Source organism: Phyllobates terribilis, unplaced genomic scaffold (genome assembly GCF_046119375.1).
Source record: "Phyllobates terribilis strain yellow unplaced genomic scaffold, ASM4611937v1 Scaffold_13__5_contigs__length_258822181, whole genome shotgun sequence".
NCBI classification, from domain to species: domain Eukaryota; kingdom Metazoa; phylum Chordata; class Amphibia; order Anura; family Dendrobatidae; genus Phyllobates; species Phyllobates terribilis.
Genome location: NW_027362773.1, coordinates 136,737,795 through 136,758,657, shown reverse-complemented (window position 1 = coordinate 136,758,657; position 20,863 = coordinate 136,737,795).

Below are 20,863 nucleotides of genomic sequence, written 5' to 3'. Positions count from 1 at the left end.
TTTGAAGCTCATCAAGAGAATGCCAAGAGTGTGCAAAGCAGTCATCAAAGAAAAAGGTGGCTACTTTGAAGAACCTAGAATATAAGACACATTTTCAGTTGTTTCACACTTTTTTCTTAAGTATATAATTCCACATGTGTTAATTCATAGTTTTGATGCCTTCAGTGTGAATATACAATTTTCATAGTCATGAAAATACAGAAAAATCTTTAAATGAGAAGGTGTGTCCAAACTTTTGGGCTGTACTGTATCTGACAGAATTGTGCAATATACCTTGATTGCAACTTAGCCAACTAATTGATTCGTACTGTGCATTATATATTGGCAACACTGATGTATATCGAGCTATTCTGTACAAAGTACTATATGGGATAGAACTGTGTAATAGACTTCTTTGTAACTTGACTAAGCGTATTAATTCATGCTGATTTTTTAGGGGCTGTTTTTTTATTTTTACTCTGTTTGATGTGTTTAAATAATTGTAATAAAGTAATAATAATATGAAATAACAGATTGCTTTTCCCTATTAATTGACTACTATAGTGTAAGGAGGAAGTGTATATAGGATGTAGAAATGTAACAATCTGAAATGTTAAATCACATGAAGCGAAATAGCTATGAGCTTTAATAATTATAAAGATTTTTCTTAGGAAATAGTGGTTCCAGTTTACTCCTCTAAATGTCACAATATCACATGTTATGCAAATGGGACCATGGATGTTAAAGAAGTACAATGTCCGAACGTTAAGACAATTACATGTCATGATGGAAGTCAGCCTTTGAAAATCTATGATGAAGATGGATGTTGTTATCACTATGAATGTGCACGTGAGTACCTATATATACCTATAATATCTGTTCTGGAATCCCTTTATTGTCGAAAGTATGTATCTGCAATCTATTCTCGATTCTTGTATGTATATGTGTATATGTATATATGTGTGTAATATATATATATATATATATATATATATATATATATATATATATATATTTTTTTTTTTTCTATTTATTTTTTTAACATCTAACAGTTTACACTCTCTCACATATACTGTATATATGTGCATAATGAAAACAGACCAGAATACAAATCCAATTTCATCATATCTACAGAACATCTGCCAATAAAAATTGAGGACTAGTTTGCCAGCTCTTCTCTGGACAGAAAATTGTGGGTACATTTTTGTAAATAGGTCCTACAGAGTGCAACTTGAAAGGGCAAGGGACTCGGGTGGCTCTTCTATTACGCAAGGGAGTTTAAAATACCTTTCTGGTAATGAATTAACTAATACTTCTATATGAATCATTCTATCTAAAATGGGAAATCATTTAAGAAATGGCACCCATACGCCGGTTGGTAAAAACGTAATACATTTATTAATTGTGATTAGATTCAGATACAACTGCCAGATCACATCAAATTAAAAATTGCATATAGCAAATAACACAACACATTTCAATTCTTATGAGTCTTCATCAGGTGTATAAAACCAATGTCATGTTAAAAGAATTAAGGCAAACGAGGAGGAAGGAAACACTGCCATTCCATTCTAAACAACCGTACTCCAATCAATAAGATCGCTCTACCATAAGAATTTTCAATTTATACAGTATCACTCTAGATCATGATGAAATGCAATTATTAAGCAAAGGCCTAAATTTTTGCCCCAATCAAGAAGTGGATGAATTCCACCTTCGAAACCTCACTATTAATAGACAATATCATATTACCAAAAAGAAAGCAGACCCCTTAATTACCACCACTGATTCTTATATACATAAGGAGGTGGTATCAAAATCACAATTTTATCTGCCTCAACATAAGAGACATCATTTAGGAACATTCTATTCTTTAGTAATGGAGAAATTTTAAAATATAAAAAAAAAATAAAAGGTATTTACAATCTATATGAGAGTGAAAAAAAGGCTTTAAAACGCTTGCAGAATAGTGATGAAATCACTATTAGATAAGCAGATAAAAGGGGGGTGGTCATACAAGACATAGAAGATTACAGGTATATCAGGGAAGCCCATACAATCTTATCCAGTACTAAATATTACAAACCCTTTAATTCTGACCCCACAGAACAATTTGAAAAGCAATATAATTCTTTGATAAATTAAGTTTTCAAATGTCATATAATTAATAGTGATGAGCAAGCACTTAAATGCTCAGGTACTCATTGCTCGAGTCTAGCAAATTAAAATGCTCGATTGCTCGGTCCAAGTAACAAGCCCAATGTAAGTCTATGGGAAACTCGAGCATTATTCCGGCGCCCTCCCCCTCCCACGCGGCGGGGAAAAGGGCCTAAAATTGGCCAAATTGATGGGACCAGTGCTCAAATGACATGGGGACAGCATTGGGAAGACCCCTGGAAGCATTTATGACTCCCACGTAACTGCTATCAACAATGTTGTCAGAGGTATTACTCCACTTTTACAGACTCACAATAAAACATACAAAAAAGAAACCAAAATGGATTTTCCTGGGAAATATGTTAAGGAACATCCTTTCCAGGATAATGACTTGTACATAAGGCAAAATAAATAATCAAAAACAAAAATGCTCCTCCACATCTTGGGCTATATTCACACATAGCGTTTTTGATGCGTTTTGCACTGCTTTCAACCATGAAAAATGCATTCACCGGGTCTTTTTAACATTTTACTACCTTATCTGGCCATGTGGTGTGTGACATGGGAACAGCATGGGGAAGACCCCTGGAAGCATCTCAAATTCCCAGGGCACTCCCTAAAACTGTGGTCATATCATCAAACATTATCCTATATTACTGCTATAATAATACAGACATTTTTGGCAACGTGACAAATCTTAAACTCCATTTAAAATGGGCAAGGTGTGTGTCAAGGGACGGGTAAGTGGACGTTATGGGGATGGTGATAGTGCATGCAGAGGCCATGGGCAATATGAAACTGTGCCTGCTGAGGGAGCACAACAAACACCCATGTCATGTCAAACTACCTTCCTGTCCCAATTTCTAGGGGGCCACGGAGCACCACTATTGAAGCCGAGCAGTGTGAAAAGGTTGTTGGTTGGATAGCAGATAAAGCTTCCAGTCAGTTTGCCACCACCACCACCACCACCCTGATCAGATCAGATCTATTGGATCCTGCCGCATTTTTGAAAGCATTAGTAAGTACATGTGCAGGATACCCCCTATCCAAAAATCTGTTTCTCAGATGTTTAGATTGAACATGGAATAAGTCCTTTGAGGAGCAGTTTCTCCTTACTCTAAAGTATTGACCCTTAGGTATCCCTCTCCTGAGTGCGGCAGGATGATGACTGTCCCACCATAACAAATTATTTGTAGCAGTCGGTTTACGAAATATTTTCGTCTGGATATGACCCAATTCTGGAGAATTCTGGGTCTTTTTTATATTTTACTATACTTTCTATAGATTCAGCTATTCAGGAATTAACAAAAGGTTATAAGGACAACGTGAAATCCTGGTGGGAAACCCAGTGTCTCGAGAATTATATTAAAAATAGAATTATACTTAGAGGGTTGAGGATCAATTTATCACCGGCTGTAAGAGCTAGAACCCCGGAACTGCTCCAGAAGTGGAAGGAGGAACTGATAGACAGGTCAGTGAAATTTATGAAATTACTGATCCAATAGATCTGATCTATTAAGACCACGCCCCCAAAAACATGATCCCCTCCTGAGAGTGATAGGCAACTTTGATGACTGTTCCACTGAGATAAGAGAGATATTGGATAAACATTGGGATATCCTTCCAGCTGACACAAAAATTGCTGACTTTCTTCCGAAAAAAACTGCCATTACCTTTAGAAGGGGGAGATCCATTAAGGATCAATTGGTACATAGCACTTATGTCCCCCCAAAAAGAGGTACGTGGCTAGATAATCGAAGCATAGGCACATTCAGATGTGGATCTTGCAGTTTTTGCAAGTACATAAAAACAGGTGACCATTTTGAGAGTGTTGTAACAGGTTTGACGTACAAAAATAAACATTTTGCCAACTGTAAAACCACTGGAGTAGTTTATCTATTTCAGCATACATGTCTGCTAAATTACATAGGAAAAACTAAAAAAGAGTTGAGGAGAAGGATAAAACATGCTAGGGATACACCTATCTCGAGACACATTAGGGAGAAACATCGGGGTGATCTTAGTTCTTTGAAATTTTCAGTTATTGAGGTGGTAACACCCACAGCTAGAAGGGGTGATTGGGATAAAAGGATTTTACAGATCAAGCTCAAATGGATATATAGAATGAAATCCCATCAACCCCATGGGCTAAATGAACAGCTGAATTTCAGTTGTTTTAATTGAATGCTTCCAGATTTAGATATGACTTTCAAGAGACCCCATGTAAATCTGTCATGCAACACTGTCCCTAATGGGAGAAGTAGTTTTGCAACGTTAGACCCACATTGTTGGGTTCTTCTATCTATAGAATAACCACATATCTTTGCATTCTTTGATTATGTCTGTTCTTGTATCATAATACCCCCAAATTTTTCCCCTTCTTTTGCAATCCCCAAAGAGAGTGATATCTGTGGTTTTTGAATCACAATGCATTCTATCAAAAAACTATATCAGAGACATAACGCATTCTATCAAAAAACTACATCAGAGTCTGCAATCCCTAGAGTGCTATTAGTTGACCGCACCTGGAGACTTTCGGTCATGTGCCCCTGACAAGATTTTGTCAGCGGCGGCATTTGGAATGTACACTGTGGAACACATGACATCTGATGGGTGAGACGCACCACTTCCTGTGCAGCGGAGCGCACGTGGACTTCCAGCATTTGAGACGCACGCCGGAGAGTGCATGTTCCTCGTGCTATGTAACGCATGTTAGCCTGTTGGATCATGTCACCGGTGTTGAATTAATGTAAAATCCGGTCAACCAGGCACGCTGCATGTATTTTACTGATAAATGAGAAGGGGATTTATACATAAAAGAGGGTGTTTGAACAGATGGACTCTCCAATACAAGCACATTTATTATAGTGGGGACTCTCCCTGGACTCCCAAAATACTCTACAGAGAGATGGCGGAGACTGTGTTTTTACATATGGAGGACTCAGATAAGTAAACCTTGACAGTATACATTATGTCTTTGGAACATTTGCCTAAATAAGATACTCCTGATGAACCTTGGGAAAAGGGAAACGCGTTGAGCTGTACAGGCATTGAGTCATATATGCACAATATATTTTCATTCATGACATGCAATCTTAGTTGTGCAGGCATTAAGTCATATATGTATAGATTTGGTAATATATTTTGATTCTAGACATGTAAACAGTGGTCATGAGCTACATATGAATTGCCTTGAGCTATTTGGGCATTTAATTGTGGTTACATCTACTAAGCAATATTTATTTGTATTAAATGGATCCCAGGTCCAGGACAATTTATTAACTGAGATCATGAGCTATATATAAACTGATCGGACATTGAGTATTATCTTGAAATGGATCCTCTGCCCATGTCATGGAAATTAAGTAGTGCATTTCAAGATTTATCCTTCTATGTGGCATGATTTCGAGCAAACAGAAAATTTTAAAAGTTGATCCATGTTATGCGCTTTGATTATATTCATGCACCCTTTTGTATCTGTGGCCAAATTGTACTGATCAGGTTACAGATATATAAAAACTTTTTGAGTTTTTTTTGCATTGTTTCTATTTGTCACAAGAAACTGTGTGTTCTCCACTAAGAATCCCTGTACCCCATTGGCCGTCAATATAGGGTGTTATAGGGATCCCAGGGAGAGTCATCGTTGAGCGGGGGCGCCATTGCGCAGGAAAATAGGGTGTCAACCTCCGCGGCAAGGTAGGTCTTATTGTGCACTGATGTTGTGGTTTGTTATTTTATAGCTGTCAATATTTTAATACAGATATTAAAAATTATATTTAAGAATTTGCGTTTAAGAGGTACGAGCTCTGTGAATTGTTAGATTGGTTGGTACCATAACCATATAGATCCTTTACTGTGATTCTTGGGTTTGAAAGAGAAATTGGAGTCCAGGGTTACCCCAAGAGCTGTTCACTTTTCCAATGATAAATTTGGGCCCCTCGACCGGCCAGGTTCGAGCAGAGCAACAGAAAATCACATGTAGCAATTTGAGCAGCCATTGTCACCCAAATGTTTTGATGGGAAAGTGCAATTACTGTCGTAAGAGGTGGATAATGATGAGACAAAATGGACAGAAAGTCAGGAGGAGAACCATGGTGTGGAAGAGGAAAACGAAGTGGTGGGCAATGAAGTCACTAACCCAACCTGGCAAGGGGACATGTAGAACAAGGACAGCAGCACACAGGGGGGGGGCGTAGCACCACAATAGGTAGGAACAAGCAGTGTGGTAGCCAGAGACACAATGCATGCAACTGCTCCCTGGAACACCAACACAACGGAAGTTGCCAGTACAACTGTAAGGTCTTCCCAAGTCTGGTTATTTTTTAAATACTGTTTAGATAACCCTAAAAAGGCCATTTGCAACATCTGCGAGGCCAGCATCAGCAAGAGCACAAAAACTACCAGCCTGACAACCACCAGCATGCTCAGGCACATGACAGCAAAGGACCTGACTATCTGGGTCGAACACCAAGGTCCAGAAACTGTGTCTGCGGGTGACACCACTGCCTCTTCCACTGTTTTGCGTGCACACCAATCCCCTGTCCATGATGCATGCGAAGATGCCTCCCGCGCTGCACCTGTCATTGCAGACTTGCAAACATCACCATCCACGTCCTTGTCCCTTTGCAGCATTCAATTGTTCCTACCACAGTCCTTGGAATGTAGCCAACCACCCACTCACAGGCCGCAATACTAAACTGCCACATTTCTGGACTGCTTGCTTGCACTTTAAATGTTGCCTTTTAGGCTCATGGAGGCAGAAGCTTTTCACAACCTCATGCTGGCGTCGGCCTGGTATCCATACTCGGTCCCCAGCCACCACTATTTCTCCTGGTATCATGTCCGCCTTCCACAAGCGCGAGTCCCAGAACATTACCCATGCCCTCCCCAGTGCACTTAAGTGGGAAGGACCACCTAACCACAAATACATGGACAAGTGAATGTGGCCAGGGATGGTACATCTCACTGACGGATGTCACTGGGTTAATATTGTGCTCGGTCTCCAATACAATGACCAAATTATTCATGATGGTTGGATCATCAATCTCCTTAGTAGAGATGAGCGTTGTTCTACTCGAACTGTTCGCCAATCTCAAATTCGAGCTGTTTTGGGCGGTGTTCGAGCCGGTCGGCGAACACGAACAATTTGAGAAAAATTCGGCTGTTCGAGGTTATGTTCGATAACTGTTCGTGCACCAAAATCATAACTGGATTTTTTCTCAGTAATGATGAAAATTAATGTTAATACGCAGTTTGAGTGTACAGCGGGGCGGGGGGAGGGGCAGGGGATGGATCTCTGCAGGAACAATGAAGATCTCCATTTTTTTTTCTCTTTCCCGCATTTGCAGTGGGGAGGTGCAATCTGTCAGCCTATCAGCAGCGCACACACGGAGCAAAGTGCTTTTTTTCACACAAGCAAGGGCATGTGTGATTGGCAGTGTATGTCACATGTCCTTGCCCTATAAGACCAAGCCATTTTCCCCGTCGCCACCATTTTCTCACTGCTGCAGCTGCGTGTTAGACGGCACCGCTGTTGCTGTGTGCGCTATACCTTGTTAATTTCAAGCCAATTTTCGCACAAATATACAGATAGCTTGGGAGTAGGGAATAGTTGTGATTGCAGTCCTTTTAAGGACTAGGTTACAGCATTTCCTATGACTTTTATCAGGCAGGTCTGTGCTCTTAAATAGATAGATTGTGGGAGTAAAGACTAATTGTAATTGGAGTCCTTTTCAGGACTAGGTTACATCAGTTCCTATCAGTTTTTGCCAGGCAGGTCTGTGCCAGTGCTGTGCAAGTTTTTTTCACAGCATTTGGCTGAATCTAGCAAAGCTAATCCTTTTTGGCCTATTGCAGAGTGTGTTAGTCAGTGGAGTAGCCTATCTGTGTTGCAAGATATACCACCTGTGTATAGAATACCAATTTTTTTACTGCACCTAGTGAAGTAAAATCTTTTGGGCATAGCATCATTCTATTAGTCCATCTATACTGACCTCCATCAGGTTGCAAACTGAATATAATTTTTTTCTGCATCTAGCTCTGAAAAAATATTTGGGCTTCTAGCAGTGTGTGGGACTTGGTCTATTAGTCCATCTATACTGACCTCCATCAGGTTGCAAATTAAAAATAATTTTTTTCTTCATTTAGCTCTGAAAAAATATTTGGGCTTCTAGCAGTGTGTGGGACTTGTTCTATTAGTCCTTCTATACTGACCTCCAGCAGGTTGCAAATTGAATATAATTTTTTTCTGCATCTAGCTCTGAAAAAATATTTGGGCTTCTAGCGGTGTGTGGGACTTGGTCTATTAGTCCACCTATACTGACCTCCATCAGGTTGCAAATTAAAAATAATTTTTTTCTGCATCTAGCTCTGAAAAAATATTTGGGCTTCTAGCAGTGTGTGGGACTTGGTCTATTAGTCCATCTATACTGACCTCCATCAGGTTGCAAATTAAAAATAATTTTTTTCTTCATTTATCTCTGAAAAAATATTTGGGCTTCTAGCAGCGTGTGGGACTTGTTCTATTACTCCATCTATACTGACCTCCATCAGGTTGCAAATTAAAAATAATTTTTTTCTGCATCTAGCTCTGAAAAAATATTTGGGCTTCTAGCAGTGTGTGGGACTTGGTCTATTAGTCCATCTATACTGACCTCCATCAGGTTGCAAATTAAAAATAATTTTTTTCTTCATTTAGCTCTGAAAAAATATTTGGGCTTCTAGCAGTGTGTGGGACTTGTTCTATTAGTCCTTCTATACTGACGTCCAGCAGGTTGCAAATTGAATATAATTTTTTTCTGCATCTAGCTCTGAAAAAATATTTGGGCTTCTAGCGGTGTGTGGGACTTGGTCTATTAGTCCATCTATACTGACCTCCATCAGGTTGCAAATTAAAAATAATTTTTTTCTGCATCTAGCTCTGAAAAAATATTTGGGCTTCTAGCAGTGTGTGGGACTTGGTCTATTAGTCCATCTATACTGACCTCCATCAGGTTGCAAATTAAAAATAATTTTTTTCTGCATCTAGCTCTGAAAAAATATTTGGGCTTCTAGCAGTGTGTGGGACTTGGTCTATTAGTCCATCTATACTGACCTCCATCAGGTTGCAAATTAAAAATAATTTTTTTCTTCATTTAGCTCTGAAAAAATATTTGGGCTTCTAGCAGTGTGTGGGACTTGTTCTATTAGTCCTTCTATACTGACCTCCAGCAGGTTGCAAATTGAATATAATTTTTTTCTGCATCTAGCTCTGAAAAAATATTTGGGCTTCTAGCGGTGTGTGGGACTTGGTCTATTAGTCCATCTATACTGACCTCCATCAGGTTGCAAATTAAAAATAATTTTTTTCTGCATCTAGCTCTGAAAAAATATTTGGGCTTCTAGCGGTGTGTGGGACTTGGTCTATTAGTCCATCTATACTGACTTCCATCAGGTTGCAAATTAAAAATAATTTTTTTCTGCATCTAGCTCTGAAAAAATATTTGGGCTTCTAGCAGTGTGTGGGACTTGGTCTATTAGTCCATCTATACTGACCTCCATCAGGTTGCAAATTGAATAAAAAAATTTTCTGCATCTAGCTCTGAAAAAATATTTGGGCTTCTAGCGGTGTGTGGGACTTGGTCTATTAGTCCATCTATACTGACCTCCATCAGGTTGCAAATTAAAAATAATTTTTTTCTGCATCTAACCCAGCCAATAGTTTTGGCCTAATACCACAGTTTGGCCACTCAGCTCTGCTCGGTTACCATCCATTGTTTTTTTGTGCAAACAACTCCAGAGTTGTGAATTAGTTAACCACCAAAATGAGTGGAAAAAGGCCTGCTGCTGGTGGAAAGGGGAATAGGCGTGTTGGGAAGGGGAAAAAAGGTTGTGTCCGTGGGGTAGGTGCAGAAGAAAGACCATCTTCCAGCCAAACTAAAATGTCTACTTCTTTTAGCGGACAATGTGATAAGATCCCTTTCTTACGGCCACGCCAATCGCTACAAATTCCAGATGAGGCACAAAAACAGCAGGTGCTTCAACGGATATCAAGTGCTCCTTTAAGTGGGCTCTCCTCCACATCAACTTCAACATCACAAATACTCCAGTCCTCAAAGGTGTCACCCAAATCGCACTTGCTTCCTCACAGCTCCCAAATCTCCAGCTGCCCGTCTGAGTATGAGGTAGAACAGATGGTTGAGTCTGCAGAGCTGTTTACTCATACTATAGCCTGGGAATCAGAGGTCGACTCCAGCGCTTCTGTGAATCCAGACGAGGAAATGATCTGCACTGATGCCCAGAATCTTTATGAGTCGGATCCAGGACCAGACGCAGAAGGTTCTGACCATAATGTAGACCCTCATTCCCAAACTGTAACTCCTGTTGGTGGAGACAATGAGGAAGACGATGATAAGACTCAAATACCTGATTGGAGCGACAAGTTTAGTTTTTTGTCAGGGCAGGAACAGGTTGGCTCTGAGGACGACGGGTGTGATAACGCACAGGGTGATGATGATGAGGTCGGAGATCCCACTTACTGTCAACCCACAGTCAGCCAAGAGATGAGGTCAGCAGAGGAGGTGGAGGAAGATGCTAGTGACGACGAGGTCAGGTTGCGCCTTCCTGGACAGAGACGTAGTACTGGAAGCACGTCAACAACTGCATCCTCAAACACAACTCTGCCTCTCACCACAAGTCGTGGTGGCTTTTCAGGTCGCATGGGTGCTAAGCCTTGCATAGCCTGGGCATTTTTTCAGATCGATAAAGATGACCCAACTCGTGTTATCTGTAACATTTGTCAGCAAAAGCTAAGTAGAGGCCAAAAAATACATAGTTTGAGTACTTCATGCATGAACCGGCACATGGACATGAAGCATAAGTTGCAGTGGGAAGCTCAGTGTGCTACAATGCGGTCTAGCCGGCCGGGCCAACCACCGTCTGCCATATCTTGTGCATCCGCGGCCTCTTCATCCTCTGTGACTGGGGGGACAGCAGTCACACCTGTTTTGGGGCGCAGACCTGCCACCTCTTTACCCGCAACAGCCAGCGTGATTGGCAGGTCATCATTTTCTTTGGAGGTGGTAACACCAGCTGGTCTTGAGCGCTGTCCGACATCGATAGCACCACCTTTGGATCAAGGCAACCTAACATGTCCGCCTGCATCTTCCTCACAGACCAGCAGTTTGCCGGGGACACCCTTATCAACCCCGTCTAAGCACAATAGCCAGCCCTCGGTCCCTCAGATGTGGACAAGTAAAAGACCATTTCCTCCTAGCCATGAGAAAGCTAAGAGGTTGAATTTCACCATCTGCAAGCTCTTGGCTACAGAAATGCTGCCTTTCCGCCTGGTGGACACAGAGGATTTTCGAGACCTTATGTCCGTCGCAGTGCCCCAGTACCAGATGCCAAGTCGGCACTACTTCTCAAAGAAAGGTGTGCCTGCGCTCCACCAGCATGTCGCACACAACATCACCGCTTCTTTGAGAAACTCTGTGTGTGACAGGGTGCATTTCACCACAGACACTTGGACGAGTAGGCATGGACAGGGGCGTTACATGTCGCTGACTGGGCACTGGGTAACTATGGTGACAGCAGGACAAGGGGCTGCTGTCCAAGTCTTGCCGTCCCCACGAGTTGTGCGTCAATCCTCTTTATGTCATTTTTCCTCCACTGCTTCTGCCTCCTCAACCTCCTCTCGGTCTTCCACCTGCACCCAAAGCCTGTCTGGTCATGCCACAAGCTTTCTAACTGCGCAGAAGGGATCCTGCACACCTCCTTACTATGCTGGCAGTAGGGCTCAACGTCATCAGGCGGTTTTTACATTGAAATGTCTGGGAAATGTGAGTCACACAGCTGAGGAGTTGTGGTCAGCTCTGGAGAACCAATTTCATGAATGGTTGTCTCCACTGGACCTGAAACCAGGGAAGGCCGTGTGCGACAATGCTGCAAACCTGGGTGCGGCCCTTCGCCGGGGCAATGTCACACACGTGCCTTGTATGGCTCACGTGTTGAACCTGGTTGTCCAGCAATTTTTAGCCCACTATCCCAGACTAGATGGCCTTCTGCAGAGGGCACGGTCGCTGTGTGCTCACTTCCGCCGTTCGCATCCCGCAGCTCAGCGACTTACATCTCTACAGAAGTCGTTGGGCCTGCCACTTCACCGGCTAAAATGCGATGTGCCTACCCGGTGGAATTCAACTCTGCACATGTTGCAGCGACTGTGGCAGCACCGACAAGCCCTGGTGCAATACGTTCTGACGTATAGCCTGGGCCAACGAGATTCAGAGGTGGGGCAAATCACGCTGGAGGAGTGGTCTCAGATCAGGGACCTATGCACCCTTCTGCACAGTTTTGAAATGGCGACGAAGATGTTTAGTGCTGACGATGCCATTATCAGCATGACTATTCCGGTGATTTACATGCTGGAGCACATGTTAAACAGAATTCGGAGTCAGGTGGTGGCACAAGAGGAGGTGGAGGAAGTAGAGGAGGAGGAGTTGTATGCGGAAGGGCTAACATCTGCAAGGTCCAGACGTTCGGCAGCACCAGGGCGGCAGGCATGTGAGGGTGGGGGAGATGATTTTACCAGGGCGCATGGTAGCAGCCAAACTAGTGAGGAAGGTGCAGGAGCCCAGGAAGAAGTGGAGGACGAACTGATGGAAGACTCATCAGATGAGGGAGACATTGATCACATTTCTGTTGTGCGAGGTTGGGGGGAGAGGACAGAGGAAGGAAGCATGATTGTTACCTCGCCACCAACACAACAGGGACTTGGTGCTCCTGGATGCGCAACACACATGAGTGCCTTCTTGCTGCACTACCTGCAACATGACCCTCGAATTGTGAGAATTAGAAATAATCCTGACTACTGGGTTGCCACACTGTTAGATCCCCGGTACAAAAGTAAATTTGCAGAAATTATTCCTGCCATAGAAAGGGATGCACGCATGCAGGAGTATCAGCAGAGACTGTTGCAGAATCTTACATGTGCTTTTCCACAAAATACCAGTGGTGCACGTAGTGAATCTCACAGTTCCAACTTGCCAACCGTGGTCTGTATGGAATTGTTCAATAAAGGGCCCAAAATTAAGATAACATAGATGGGAGAGGTCTCTATGAATAGGAATTCCTAAGTATTTGATACCCTGTGAGGGCCAGGCAAAGGGAAAGTTGGACTGGATGGAATCCTATATGGATTTAGGGAGGGAGACATCGAGGGCCTCAGACTTCGCTGCATTGATTTTAAAATTTTACCATGTAACAAAGTGATCTATTTCAGCCATAACAGCAGGGATGGATATATGTGATTGAGTGATATATACTAGGACAACATCAGCAAATAGAGAGCACTTGTACTCGGTGCCTCCCACCTCAATCCACCTAATATTGGGGTTATGGCGAATTGATGAGAGCAGGTGCTCCGTCACTAGGATGTATAAGAGAGGGGACAGAGGACATCCCTGCCTTGTCCCATTGGTGATTGTGAAAGGTGATGAAAATGTTCTGACGCACCCCCTGGGCCTTGGGACACCCGGAGCCGGACCCTTTTTGGTGGATGCTGGTGGTTGTAGTCTTCGTGGCGGCGATCCGGTTCCGTGGCTCAGGGCGGTCAAACCAGTGGCGGAACTATTTATGTGGTTTTGATGTTTAAATGTCCGACTACGCCACCCGTGGATTGCGGTCAGAGTGAACCGCCGCTACAGGGCAGACCGCTAAGGCTGGTGTTGTGGGTGCAGCAGAGCGTAGCATAACTCCCCACGGGAGGAGTATAGCCTCAGGGCAGTGTATGCGGAGGATGGGGGTGATGGTGCAGGGCAGCAGCAGTAACGACACGGAGTCAGTGATGCAGTTCAGGGCCTTTATTCACAGTTCTTATTATCCAGACCACGTCTGCAGGTAACGGCTGCCCACGTCGTACTGTGCTCACCAGGTGAGGGGCTCAGACAACTCCCAGATAACTTTGGAGCGCTTCACAGGACCCCCTTTGTGTGTCCTTTGTCTGGCCTTTCTTACCAACACTTCTGTCCGGCTGCCTCGGGCCTCCTCTTGGTAAACTTGGCGCCAGTTTCCCTGACCCTATGTGGTGCCTTCCTAGCGGGTGGAGCAAGGGGCTGCGCCACATAAAATGTCAGAGCCTCCGGTTTCTAGCTGAGGGTCGTTTCCTGCCTCCACTAGTTCGGGGACCGGTCTCCCCCTTTGGCCTGACCCCTCCACGCAGGTGGATTCGGGCGTGCGGTGGCAACTCGCCCGTCCGCACCCCTGGGATCCCTTCATTCCTCGTTCCTGGAGCCTTCTCCGCTCCTCTTTCTTCCTTCTCCCTCTTGCAGGCCTGGGCCTCTGTTACTAGGCCCGCCTCCGGAGCAGAGCTCATGCAGATCCCCTGCTCCCTGCCACTTCTGCTCAGACTTCTCTGCACTGAACTAAGATGGTGCCCACCTTTTATACTCCCTTCTCAATGCACCCAGGAACTTCTTCCTCCCTGCTCCTGCACTGCAGGGTTCCCCTTCCTCAGTGTTCCCTCCCCCCACTCCAGCCAGGGACAGGGACTGTCGTGCCCATCTCAGGGGCATATTGGTCGCCCTGCCCCACGGCAATGTGGTGTAATGCATGCAGGTGTCGGGTCCTGATCCACACTCCATCCTTATCTGAGAGTGAGATATCACACCTCTGGGTGAGGTGCAATACGTCTGTAGCAACCGAGCCCTCGGTGCTACAGTTCCATTTATCTTCAGCCTAGGTGACGTATTGTGATACAGGGCCGTGATTTTGGCTATAAAAGGGTCCCCTAGACCCCTACCCCAAGCTTTTTAAGAGAATCATATATGGCGTGCCAGGAGACTCTATGGAATGCTTTCTCAGCATCCAACGAGAGTATCTACTTACAAATTTTTAACTGCATCTAGCCCAGGAAATACTTTGTGCCTAGTAGCAGTGTCTGCTAGTCAGCGGATTATCCCGGCTGTTAAGCAAGCTACACCACCTGTAGTTTGGACACTTAATTTTTTCAAAGGAAATGCTTCGGGACCACGGGATACTTAGTGAAGAGCATCAGGAGGCACCCCAAGGCATAGGGGCTGGGACTGGCACTAGGATGCCTTGCGGTGGACAGCCGAGCTCGATCCTTATAAAAGCTTTTTAACTGCAGCAGCTTTAGTGGACGCTACTGGTGCTGGAATTACGCGGCTGCTGGCATGAGACTTGCCCTCCAATAGATCCTTGTAAATGGATTTAAAGTGTATTCATTCAAATTAGAGGGACAATTTAAATTAAAAAGCTTAGAGCTGCATCCACCACAGGGGGGCTCTCTCGACCCACCAGCGGACAGGCACCAGTATTGGGAGAGGGGGGCTGGCCGTCAGGGTTCACCGCGGCTCTGGCACAAACCCGGCGACACGGAGGTGGCACGGGCAGGAGCGGACTGGCCGTCTCGGCTTCTCACTTTTTGGATTTTAGAAGGGCATGACATGCCTATATCTGTGTCTCCCCCTCCTTTTACTCCTCCACCTCTTTTCTTTTCGCATGACTATATGTACTTGTCACTTTTCCATGTGTTAGTTGTGTCTTCTGAGCAGTTTGTCAGCTTTTGAACACCTTTGAAGGTGTTTTCTATGTGTTTCTATGTGTTTTTGTTTGCCTGCCATTGGTTTTAACGGTGTTCGAAGGTGTTCGACGAACAGTTCGACGAACAGTTCGGCGAACACACGGGTGTTCGACGAACCGAACCGAACTCGAACACTACGGGGGTGGCTCAACACTACTCCTTAGCTTTGTGTTACTTGGAATGCAAGAGCAAGTATGCAGCCAAAAACTGGCTGCAAGGATTGCGGGCCCTGGGTCAATCAGGGTTACCCCTGCAATCTACAGCTCCTGCACCACCTCCTTCACCTCTTCCTCTACAGCCTCCATCTCCAACACTTGATTCGGCGCGCGCATTTTGAAGCTTTTTTTTGAAGCTTTTTTCACTGTTTTCAGAACATTAACAGTAAGAACATGGAAGAGTCCAGGAGCCATTTGGTGAGCTGCATATCCTGCTACATGTTCACAGACTTGCCAGTGGAAAAGCCAAACTTCACATGCCAGAAATGCAAGCTTGTGTCCCTGTTGGAGGAAAAGTTGCGAAATCTAGAAGAGAGGTTAACTACCTTGAAAATCATTAAGGAAGGTGAAGAGTTCTTAGACAGAGCAGAATTATCTCTTCATGATTCAGAAAGAGAAGAAATTCGAACTGCACCTGAGGAAACAGAGGAATGGAAGCATGTGACCCAGAGAAGCAGGAGGATAGAGAGGCAGTCAGCACCTATACTGCTCAGGAACCAGTACCAGGCTCTCTCGCAGGAGAACCATGAAGAAATACAGCAAGATAAGACTTTGCCAGCAATGAATAACCTTGTAAGCCCTCAGAATCCTCCTGGATGGAGAAAGAAGAATGTTGTGAAGAAAAAACGGAGAGTGGTGGTCATGGGGGATTCCCTGTTGAGAGGAACAGAGGCTGCTATCTGCAGACCAGTCATAACCTCAAGAGAAATGTGCTGTCTTCCAGGAGCAAAAATTAAAGATGTGTCTGACAGGATATCAAGACTCTTCAGACCTACAGATCACTACCCATTCCTGCTAATACATGTGGGGACAAATGACACCGCAAGAAAGGACCTGGAAACCATCTGCAGTGACTTTGAAGACTTGGGCAAGAAAGTGAAAGAATTGGGAGCGCAGGTGGTCTTCTCATCCATCCTCCCAGTGGATGGCCATGGAACAATGAGGTGGAATAAGATTCTACAGGTGAACAACTGGCTACGTCGATGGTGCTGTCAACAAGGATTTGGATTTCTGGATCACGGAATGAATTACCTATACGATGGACTACTTGCTAGAGATGGGGTGCACCTTACGAAGACTGGAAAACATGTATTTGGAAATTGCCTTGCTGCACTCATCAGGAGAGCTTTAAACTAGAACAATGTGGGAAGGGAAGCAAAAGGCCAGAAAAAGCCATACAGCTGACAAATACTATTGAGATCTCTGCTACTGGAAGTGGAAAGGAAGAACAAAGACAAAACAATTTAAATAATAAAAATATGGGAGGAAGAGAAACCAATCACAAACTAAAATGTTTTTATACAAATGCACAAAGCATGGGCAACAAACAAGGAGAAATAGAACTACTAACGCAGGAAAAGAAATATGATGTCATTGGAATCACTGAAACTTGGTGGGACGATACACATGATTGGAATAAAAGGCTAAAAGGATACAACTTATTTGCAAGAAACAGACTTGATAAACGAGGAGGAGGTGTCGCATTGTATGTTAGAAAAGCGTATATCTGCACAGAGATTGAAGCTTCAGAGACTGGGAGTTCTGTGGAAACTGTTTGGGTAAGAATACAAGGAGAGAACAACGGAAAGGACACCATTGTAGGCATTTACTACAGGCCACCTGGGCAAGCTGAAGATATGGATGAACTCTTTATGTATCAAATGACCAAGTTCTCAAAAAAATATGACATAGTGGTCATGGGAGATTTCAACTATCCAGACATTTGTTGGGAATCTCTCTCAAGTAAAACTAACAGGTCAAGCAAATTCTTATCCTCTCTTGCTGACAACTTTATCTTCCAAAAGGTAGGGGAGAAAACAAGGGGATCTGCTACTTTGGATCTAATCCTTATAAACAAGGAGGAAATGGTTGAGGAGGTAAAAGTGGCTGGGACCCTAGGAGGCAGCGATCATGCTATTATAGAATTTTGGATAACTAGAGGAGGAAGACATGTGAAGACTCAAACTTCAAGGTTAGATTTTAGAAAGGCAGATTTTAAGAGACTCAGAAAGAGAATAGGAGGGATCCAATGGCTGGATGTCCTTAAGGACAAAAATGTCCAGGAAGGATGGGAAATTTTTAAAAATGAGATTCTCAAAGCACAATCGTTAACAATCCCGAAAAGTAGGAAGAATGGGAAGCATTTAAGGAAACCAGGATGGATGAACACAGAACTTAAACACATGCTAAAAAGAAAGAAAGAAATGTTTATTAAATGGAAAGAGGGAGGCATATCTAAAGAAGATTATAATGCAGTCTGCAGATCCTGCAGGGCATGTATCAGGTTAGCTAAAGCTGACAATGAATTAAGGCTTGCAAGAGATGTCAAAAGCAATAAAAAAGGATTTTGGGGGTATGTCAAAAGTAAAAGAAAAGTCAAAGATGCTATAGGATTTTTACAGGCTGAAAATGGAGAAATGGTAAGAGAGGATGTTGAGAAGGCCAAACTTTTTAATTCCTATTTTGCATCTGTTTTCTCTCAGAAAGAAAATGTAACATCAACTGATCTTCACTGTCCTTTTAAAGGAATAGAAGAATCCAAGTTATCTGTAAACAGAAAGATTGTGAGGGAATATTTAGCTAACATAAATGAGTTCAAGTCTCCAGGTCCAGATGAATTACACCCCAGAGTACTGAAGGAGATCGTAGAAGAAATTTTAGAACCACTCTCCATAATCTTTGAAAATTCTTGGAGAACAGGAGAAGTCCCAGAAGACTGGAGAAGAGCAAATGTTGTTCCTATCTTCAAAAAGGGGAAGAAGGTGGACCCAGGGAACTATAGGCCGGTGAGTCTGACTTCTATACCAGGAAAGATCTTTGAAAAAATTATTAAACAACATGTATGTAAGTACCTGGATAAGAATGAAGTGATTAACCAGAGTCAGCATGGGTTTATAACTAACAAGTCATGTCAGACTAACTTAATTTCCTTCTATGACAGAATCACTGACTGGGTGGATCAGGGAAATGCTGTAGATATAGTATATCTTGACTTCAGCAAAGCATTTGACAAAGTATCTCACACCATCCTTATTGAAAAAATGACCAAGTATGCAATGGACCAGGCAACTGTTAGGTGGATTCATAACTGGCTTAGTGATCGGACTCAAAGGGTGATTGTAAATGGCTTCACATCCAGCTGGATGAATGTCTCAAGTGGGGTACCACAGGGCTCCGTCCTGGGACCTGTATTGTTCAACATCTTTATCAATGATTTAGATGAAGGAATTGAGGGTAAACTGATTAAATTTGCTGATGACACAAAGCTAGGAGGGATAGCTAATACTAGAGAAGAGAGAGAGAGGATTCAAAAAGACCTAAATAAACTGGAGCAGTGGGCAGCAACCAACAGAATGGTTTTTAACAGGGAAAAATGCAAAGTACTACATCTGGGCAATAAAAATGAAAAAAGCATATACAGAATGGGAGGAATAGAGCTAAGCAACAGTACATGTGAAAAAGACTTAGGTATACTAATAGATCATAGACTGAACATGAGTCAACAGTGTGATGCAGCAGCAAAAAAGGCAAATACAATTCTGGGATGTATTAACAGAAGCATACAGTCTAGATCACGTGAAGTCATTATTGGTCTTTACTCCTCTTTGGTCAGACCTCATCTGGAATACTGTGTACAGTTTTGGGCACCACATTTTAAAAAAGACATAGACAAACTGGAGCAAGTTCAGAGAAGAGCGACCAGAATGGTGACTGGTCTGCAAACCATGTCCTATGAGGAACGGTTGCAGGATTTGGGAATGTTTAGCTTGCAAAAAAGAAGACTGAGAGGAGACTTAATAGCTGTCTACAAATATGTCAAGGGCTGTCACATTGTAGAAGGATCATCTTTATTCTCATTTGCACAAGGAAAGACTAGAAGCAATGGGATGAAACTAAATGGGAGGAGACACAGATTAGATATTAGAAAAAACTTTTTGACAGTTAGGGTGATTAATGAGTGGAACAGGCTGCCACGAGAGGTGGTGAGTTCCCCTTCAATGGACGTCTTCAAACAGAGGCTGGACAGACATCTGTCTGAGATGATCTAGTGAATCCTGCTTTCAGCAGGGGGTTGGACCAGATGACCCAGGAGGTCCCTTCCAACTCTACCATTCTATGATTCTATGATTTTTTCAGGACATGTTCCAGATTAGTTACCTAATCTTTGTGTGTGCCAATAACAATAAACAGGACTGTATGGTTAGGCGACAAACTGCACACCATTGCAGAGTTGTTGAAAGCTGTATCAGTGAAATTTGTGGCGGCTCTAAAGCTAGGCAAGCATGCACATGTACCATGGCTGGCCCATGTGCTCAACTTAGTGGTTCTACAGTTTCTCAAAATCTACACAGATGTGTCATAGCTGCTTGTGAAAGTATGCCGCATGTGTGCCCATTTCACAAAGTAAACTACAGCTTCGGCCGCCCTGGCAGGGCTTCAGCAGCGTTTGCAGCTTCCAGTTCACCGACTGGTGTTCGATGTGACTACGCATGGGAAATCAAGTTGCAGATGTTTGGAATAATTTTGAGCAGCAGAGAGCAGTTGTTGAGTACCAGCTTCAACAATTCCATCAGCATTCAGGTCAGCCTCCACACATAAGAGCTGATGAGTGGGCATGGATGTCTGACATCTGTGCTCTCCTCAAAAACTTTGAGGACTCCACCAAGATGGTGAGTGGCGATGATGCCATAATTAGCATCACCATCCCGCTTCTCTGTCTACTGAAATGCTCGGTGCTCACAATTAAAGAGGAGGCATTGCAGGCAGAGCAAGGAACTATGCAGGGTGATGCTACCCAGCCCAACCTCATCTCAATGCGGATTGGGTGATAATGAGGAGGAGGAGTAAGAAAACATAGACAGTCGTCTTCTTGGTGAGAACAGGGAAGTCTTGGCTGTTGGCAATCTGGCACAAAAGGCCGACTTTATGTTCC